The sequence below is a fragment of the Triticum aestivum genome, chromosome 2B (genome assembly GCF_018294505.1).
Source record: "Triticum aestivum cultivar Chinese Spring chromosome 2B, IWGSC CS RefSeq v2.1, whole genome shotgun sequence".
Lineage (NCBI taxonomy): Eukaryota > Viridiplantae > Streptophyta > Magnoliopsida > Poales > Poaceae > Triticum > Triticum aestivum.
The window spans coordinates 281095194-281103737 of NC_057798.1; positions in this window are offsets into that span (position 1 = coordinate 281095194).

Sequence of the window (8544 nt, forward strand, 5' to 3'; positions counted from 1 at the left end):
GCCCACTTCCCACTTTGAAGTTGCTCGGACGAAGGAACCATCATGACTTCGTTGAATTCCGCTTCTTGAAGAAAACTACTGTACCAGCAGTACTGCTAGCTACAGTATTTACTCCAACAGAGGCCTCCTTTCGTTCATAGGATAGGAATATGAAAATCATAGGAAGTGAGATGACATGCATCTCAATTCCTATAGAGAAAGAGATGCCATTTGATGCTTAGGATAGGAATTTTTCCATTTAGTCTAGGCTAATGTACTGGTAATTTGCTCTAAAAACTACAGTAGTAACTAGTAGTACTGGTACATGCTCGTACTCAGACACAGACACACACACTAACTACTAGTACTACTACTTCTCACATGCTGGCCAGACGCCGTCGTTCTCCTTCCCGGCTTTGTCGGCGACACCCCACCGTGCTTGGATCTCCGCCTGACCTCTCCGCAGCAGCGCGTGCGTCCTTTTCTTTCTTGCGGCGGCGGGCCTCTCTTTTCTTGAGTGCTTTCTGACTTTTCCGCTCCCTCTGTGCGGCTTTGGCCGCCTCTTGCTCTACCGCCCATTCGGCCTTGGCATCTTCAAATTCCTCCCACATAGTTGTGAGGTCGCGAGCGGCGATGAACTCGGCACGGCGGGATGCCATCGCTTCCCTACCATTTTGTGTGCGGTCGTGGGTGGCGAGGAACTCGGCGCGGCAGGATGCCATCACTGCCTTACCGGTTAGTGTGCGACGCGGTGGCATGAACGACGCTTGGTGAGAGCTCTGGGGTGGAGTGGCCGGACAACCGTATAGTGCATTGGTTTGTCAAGAGCTCAAGGACAGAAGACGAAGCAAATTAGGATTCCCCTTCAATCCTGGTCATTTATTACCGAGTAAAATGCATTGGTGGTCATCGAACTAGTCTTGATAGCTCACTTTGATCATTGTATACGAGATATGGTGATTATACGGTCACTGGCTCAGCGTATAGCTCCGTATTTGTATAGTTGACCAGTCAAACAGTCCGCATGCGCCTCATCAGCTCGTGTTCTTTATCTATCTACGCGGGCCTACCTGTGAATGGAGAAAGAAATACTGTAAAAACCAAAATTATGCGTATGTGAGGAATCAAACCACGGACTCGTCGCTGCAACGCACCCTCGTCAGCCAAATGAAAATGAAATACTTCGCGTCAGACACTCACGCTCACGCTGTCAAAGCATGCTAATGCATGCACGTCGCCCTCTAAATCAAAGTCCTGCTCATGGCGCAACGCAAACGGCGAGCCCATCACCTGCGCGCCCTGGCGGTGCCTGACATTACTGTTTAGGCATTTGATGGAGGCCTACACGAACACCGAGCATGTATTCACCTGGCTCAACACCAACGGTCATACTCGGACCGCCTTGCTCATGTATATCATCCATCACAACGACAATCTATAAAACAGCCTAAGCTAGAGAGGGTACTATGGTAGTATGGTACGCAGTATGTACTATCGTGAGCGACCGATCTTTGTGCCACTGCACACCGAAACCCCTTCCATCGCTACTGCGCACTTCCCGCATGAAACGGTCACCATCTCTCCAGAATGTGAATGCCGCATTCACCGGACTTAACTATAGGTGCAATTGGTGTGTCACTGATATGCGGGCCAGACGCCCGTTGGGGCCTACATGTCAGTAACCCAAACGCATCTGCAGTTAAGTCACTGAAGCAGCGTCCGCATTCACGCCCGACGAACCTACTCCGGCGCCAGTTGTCCATCTGTTTGCCACGGCTCCTTGCCATTCGCTCGCTATATTAACTTGAGCCCCAGCTCCCAGCCATAGCCAAAGACCCACACTTATTCTCCTCCGGTCCCTTCCTTCTGTCGGCACCACTTCAACCATGGCCTCCTGGCGCTCCGAAGCTCTCTTGGATATACTGTCGCAAGAGCAGACAAGGGACATCAGAGGCTCCGCTCCGGGCGCGCTCCAAAGCTCTCTTCGACGTATTGTCATAGGAGCAAACGAAGGAGATCGCCGGCACCCCCCGGCCGCCCTCCGCCGCCACGACACGAAGCGGCGCGGGGCAGGCAGCGAGGAAGAGTAGTACACGGTAGGTCGCCGCCGCTCTGGTCCCGGGAAGGCCACCGCTACTCACTCAGTCGACGCCAAGCTTGGTGGGGTAAATATCGGCGGCCGATTAGCCGCTTGACGGCGACGTGGAGGCGGAAATCTTCAGAACCTTGTGCTCTGGAGGAGGAGGTTATCGAGGCGGATGAGGAGGAGGCAAAGGCAATGGCCGGCTTTCTCAGGTTCATGGACGGACATGGTGGTCGAGCGCCGGCGATCGTTTAGATTAGGTTTACAGTAGGTTTAGTACGGTTTGTGCGAAATATGTAATGAATTTCGTCCAGTTTGTAGGAAAAGTTTTCGAAATGTAATGAATTTCATCCGGTTAATTTGAAATTTGCTTTGTTTGCACGAATTTCGTCCGGTTAGTTCATATAGTTGTCGAAAGGTATGCGGGCAGCATCGGATGGCATCCATCAGTGTCCTCGGACAGATGCCGGTGTAAATTTGTGGGCCAGCGCTGGAGATGCCCTAACTATCATGCTATAATCGCTAACAATCCTCCATTATTTGGCAGGGAACAGTTATCCCTCGATCAAAATCAGATCCGCGGTGTTTCGCACTCCTCCCGCGTAAGAGTGTAAACTCTTGCTTACATAAAAATGGAGCAAGTGGACGGCACTGTAGCACGTCATATCACTCGAACTAGCCCGCCTAACGAGCGGGAAAGCACCGCCCTCGTCATTTTGTTCTGGATTTCTATCGATCGATCGCGCGAAAATGTTACGCTTCGCAAGTTCTAAAGGAAAAGGCGGCACACTTACGACTCGTACGCGTCGCAACCCCGACAGTCCGGCTCGCACGCCGCTCACCAGAGGGGACACGCGTTGTCTTGCAATTTCACTGACATGTGGGACCGTAATTGAATAAACCGTCGATAGCCGAAATCTAATCGCTCGGCGGGCGTCGGCTGAGAAGAGAGAAACGGGGGAGGGAGAAGAGATCGCCCGCCCGCCGCGCACGGACTCCAAGAAATATATGGTGATAATGTGAGGTGGGCCATGCTGGAGTCCGGACCGCTTCCGGAGCCCGCTCTCACCGCCCTGGCCCCTCAAGACGCCAGCTGCCCGCTGCATGCATAGCAAGTAGTCCCCGCTTATGTGGAGGAGAGAGAGGCATTGACAAAGTCAAGGAGTAACAGTGGAGACAATAGCTTTCATCAAAAATAAACAATGAATACTCGTTGCTCGTCCTCTATATCGGAAAGAATACTTTCATTCGCCGACATGTGGGACGTCGACCATCCTGGTCCACCTGCCATGCACAAAATTATCCTGGTCTACCCCGGTCGTATCGCAGGCCCAACCTTTCCCACTGTAAGTTGTTCGGACGAAGGAACCATCATGACTTCGTTGAATTCCGCTTCTTCAAGAAAACTTACTGTACCCGCAATACTGCTACCACACGCGAAGACTGGACGGCACTGTACCACGTCATATCACTGAAACCCACTAGGCCAAACTAGCCCGCCTAGGTCATCTATTTTGGAACGGAGGGAGTACGTCTCTGCACTGCTATGATTTTGTGTTGCACGTTCTCTGTACTTTTGCTACGATTTTCCTACCCTATGAACCAAATGAGGCCTGAATGTATGTCGACTATTGTCTGATCGATCGCTAAGCCTACAATTTTAGGAGCTAGGGCTATTGGTCGATCGACGAGGGATAAGTATAAGCGTACCACGAGCTCATCAGCCCCAACGTTTCTCTTCGGTGAGTGTTTTGCAAGTACTATAGCTCGCACAGTAGCTAGCCTACTAACACCAAGAATCATCAAACAAGCCCTGCTGATATGATAAACAGTTCAAACTTACATCTAAGCATGCCATATATTACATCAAAAGCTGGTGAGGATACATCTGTTTCCATAACTCGGAGAGGGTTCGCATGATTCATCGCATGATTCACTATCAAACAAAAGTAGCAAGATCCGCCCACACAAGACAGTGCACTAGCCCTAAGATGGTTTGATAACACGCATCGTTCTGGTAATTAAACACAGGGCAATGCAAACTACCCTGAAGGATTAGCGCGACCAACTATTTCTTGTCATCGATCTCTCGGGCAATGACCACAGCACGGACAGCGGCATGGGAATCGATTTCTGGGGCGATGTCCACAGGACTGACCGCGACATCAGAATCGATCTCTGGGGCGATGTCCACAGGATGGACAGCGGCATCGGAATCGATCTCCGGGGCGATGCCAACAGGACGGGCCACGACATCGGAATCATCAAGGACAACCACCGGCACCTGCACAACCCTAACATATTAGCAAGCACATTGCAAATAATCAAAAACCACAACTATGGTAATAAGCCATTATTTTTTACCTTGTGCAGCTCACCGGGGGATCTCATCCCTCCGGGGGCCATCTCCTCGTCCTCGATGGGGGCCATCACCTTGCCAGGGGAATACTGCTTCTCAACGGCGACTATCTCCTCAAACTCGGTCTTGAGCCTCACATAGGTGGCAATCAGAGTTCCTGGGGTAGGCACGGTGGGGCCCTTGCTGTTCTTCCAACTTTCTTTGAGGAGTTCGTCCGCCAACATCCTCAACTCTTTGGCCAGTGCTTGTTTCTTGGAGTTCTTCGTCTCCATGGGTTGGCCCGCCAACATGGTCAACTCGTTGGTCGGTGCTCGCTTCCTGGAGATCGCTGTCTCCAGTGGGTTGTCCGCCGGCAACTCTTTGCCTAGTGCTCCAGGATCCATCAATGAACTGACAAACAAAAAGCAATCGAAAGGAAACCACAATCGCAATGAAAACGGGAAAAGAATAGGATGTGAGAATCGGTCGGTGCTTCGCAAAAAGAAGATTATTGGAATGAAAATATAGCAGCATAACTGATTCGCCCACCTTTCCTTCGTCGGTACAGAAGAAAAATGGCAGAAGTGAGTAGCCTGGAGTGAGGTTTTCTTCAAGAAAGGGAAGAAAGGGCTTGAACGAGCGTTCCAATGAAATGATGGTTGCTTCGTCCAGTCCAACTTGGAGGCCACCTTACCACTGCTGGTAAAGGTGTGGGTTTTGTGATATGACGGGTCATGACGGCCACACCGGGGTGACAGGTGAGTCTCGACTGTAGCACCTCGCTGTGATTTGGTGGATGGCACGCGGGCCCGGATGCTTTGAAATGTCCCGCATGTAGATAGAGCGGCTAGTCATATAGGAGTGCTCAATATTGTGCACCGCGACCAAGGCGGAGAGGAAAACGAGAGAACTACGTAATTAATGCATGAGTTTAATTAGGGTAGTTTTGTAAAGTACGAGATACATTCCTCCAATCGCAAAATGCCTTGGTTCATGAGATTTGAGATTTGAGCCCTATAAACCGGAAGGGAGGGGGTACTGCACACGGTGTAGTCTAGTCACTTGTTGAAATCTCTAGAAAGGCAAATACTCCTTTCCGGTTTACAGGTCTATACTACTCCCTCCGTCTAGGTGTGTAAGTCATCTTACGAAAACCAAATAGTCCCAAAACACTTAGGCGCGGTGCATTAACTTCTACCTTGTTTCTTGTTTCTTGACATACTATCAACCAATAAGAGATGAGAGGTGTGCATGCTTTTAATGACTTGCAATGGCTAGTTCATTGCATGGAATGCTATTAATTAGCAAATAAACATTGGTGACCCCAGGAGGAAACGGTGCTAAGCGCGTGGACCTATGCAGAATGAGTATCAACCAATGGATAATGGAGTTTAATTGTTAAACAATAGCAATTTTGTCTCATGCAAGAGCCTGGCTAGTACTCCAAGGAACCGCACCACGCGAGCGTTCGCAACTGCCACGTTCGGTTTGCGCTTGGCTCTTCGCCTCTTCGAGAAGACGAACAATGATGTTACTCCTACTTCTACAGTATCGAATCCACTGCTGCATGTCCGTCCACCTCGTGCGGGAGGGATAGCGTGTAGCGAAAGCTTCTACTTACTGCTCCTGCCTTTGCGTCTATGACAGGTGGGCCCAACAGGTGGTTGGCCCTCCTGTCATGCAGCCAAAGGCAGGTGCAGTTAAGGCACCGAGCTCAGTCCGCGAGGGAGAGGGCGTCGTAGTAATCAAATTTCTCGGTCTTGTACGAGTTGACGCGACACATCAAAGCACTGCACTCGATAAAAGTCTTTTTACACATTTCAAATGGGCTACTTCGTATGTAGGAGTAGACATATTCTGCTTCGTATGTAGTCACTTGTTGCAATCTCTAAAAAGACTTATATTTGGAAACGGAGGGAGTACAACGCATGCATGCATGCCGTGACTTTCCTTTTGATACTTGCATGTGTTGATTTGATGCACCTTGCCAAATTTTGACTATAAATTTAACTAACCAAATTTTCATGCATGTCACAAAAAATTACGGGGCTGTTTGGATTGTGACTATGTTTGTCTTATGTTGCCACATTATTTTTCCCACACTTGCCACACTTGCCTAACCTGAGTTGCTCAAATTGTTAGACACACTTTGGCTTGCCTAAGGGAATCTTGCCACAATTTTTGTGTCTATGACATGTGGGGTTCACTGCTAATAAAAAAATTCTTGTCTTAGGTGTGGCTAATAAAAAAGACTTATATTTAGGAACGGAGGGAGTAGAAAATATAAATAATAATGCATGTTGGGGCAACCCACGTTTCCGCTAATTTTAGCCGTGGGCTTGTTCACAATTTTTACGAGGGGGTGGTTGTTCATTTAATGGAGGGACTTGTAGTACCAGACTTGAACGATACAAAGTGCGACCTGGCACACCGTAACACCACTTGGAACAAGCGGGTAGCTATCTCAAAAAACAATCAACAACTAAAAAAACCGCGACCTGGCATGTAGTAGTACACAATTTTAAACGATTGTTTTGATGGAGTGAAAAAGGAAAACTACCCCACTACTTATATATAGGCCGGAGCCTCCGCGCTTGCTTGCTAGGGCTGCTCTATTCACACACTCTCATCCTCTCCAGATCTAAACAAGATAGGGGTAGTAACACTGTCTTTCTCCCTTCAAAAAACACTGGCTTTCTATCCTCACCGTTGGTTACAGATCCGGACGTATCCCCCTCTGCCGGTGAAGGGGAGGAGGGGCAGCGTTTAGGCCGTCGTCAATAGCGAGGGAGGAGACCCACTGCCGGCCGCATCGTTATCTCTGGCCGAGCGCCGACGCGGGAGGTCCTTCGATCCCTTCGTCGTTGCCTGTGGGAGGATCCGGCCTCCCGCCGCCCACCTATCCACATCCCGACGACCTTCAGGTATATCTTCGTTCGAAACCGCCTTAGCTCTACTTCCCCAGCTCGCTACGTCGCTGCATGTGCATCATTTTCTACCTCTCAGCCCCTCTCGATCGGATGGTCCAACGTCACCTATTTTTTCTTCTATTGTTAGAGGTAAAGCTACTTCATGGAGTCGAATCTTGTACTCCCTCCGTCCGAAAATACTTGTCATTGAAATAAAGTGGGGGTGGGGGAATTTAGTATGTACATCGGACTTGGTACAAACAGGAAGGAAAGGGGATGAAAGTAGTACAGACTGGTCATCCAACCAGTCTCTTGGTCGAAAAGGGAAATATAGGGGTAACGCTGTACACAGTGGTATGACCAGGACTAGATTTGCTATCCACACATAGGAGTAGGTGGCTAGAGTGAACAAAAATGGGACCAACCCAGATATGTTTCTTGGATGTTTGTTTCTCGGGGCAACAAACTATGAATCACCACTTTATGCCACTATTTACGTACATGGTGTTGGACTGCAGGTGCACCCACTGTCCCATGCCCTTATACCAAATATTTAGGCTCCCTTCGGAATAAAGGGGCATAAAACATAGGTCTTGATGAAAATAAAGGAATAGGAAAGGAATGTACGTATAAAACTATGGAACAGCAAACCGGAGGAAACTCTCAAGATAATGTGTTCGGATGGACTACGAAATGTATAGATTTGTTTTTTAGAGTAGCATGCTTGGCAGTATGAGATGCTATTTGTTTATTCAGCTGCACAGTGACTACTCTTGTCCTCACCTCACGTACCACACATAGGTTGATTTTTTTATTCCGGCAAACACAACACAGCAACCTGTCTAACGCATGGCAGCGAGCGCCTGCCTCGGGCTTCCGCCCAAAAAATGAGCAGCGCGTGGATGTTTCTAATCCGATGGAATCAGTACTACCAGAACAGCTTTCCTATGAAACACTATTCACCTTTCCCGTGTTCTGAACGGTTGGAAGGGAAAGAATACCATAGGAATTGTGTTCCTACGAAAATCCTGCACCAAACCTGTGAACCGAACGCAGCCTTAGCTGTTCTTAATATAATGTCCCTGGTAAAAATGAAGCCATGCCACTGTTTTTGCCTGTAATTGTTTGAGACTCTGACAAGTTTAGCCAAATGTTTTTGCCTGTAATTGTTTGAGACTCTGACTGTTTCCTCTGTGCCTTTTTGTGCAAACAGGGATATCCAATTCACCTGGTTG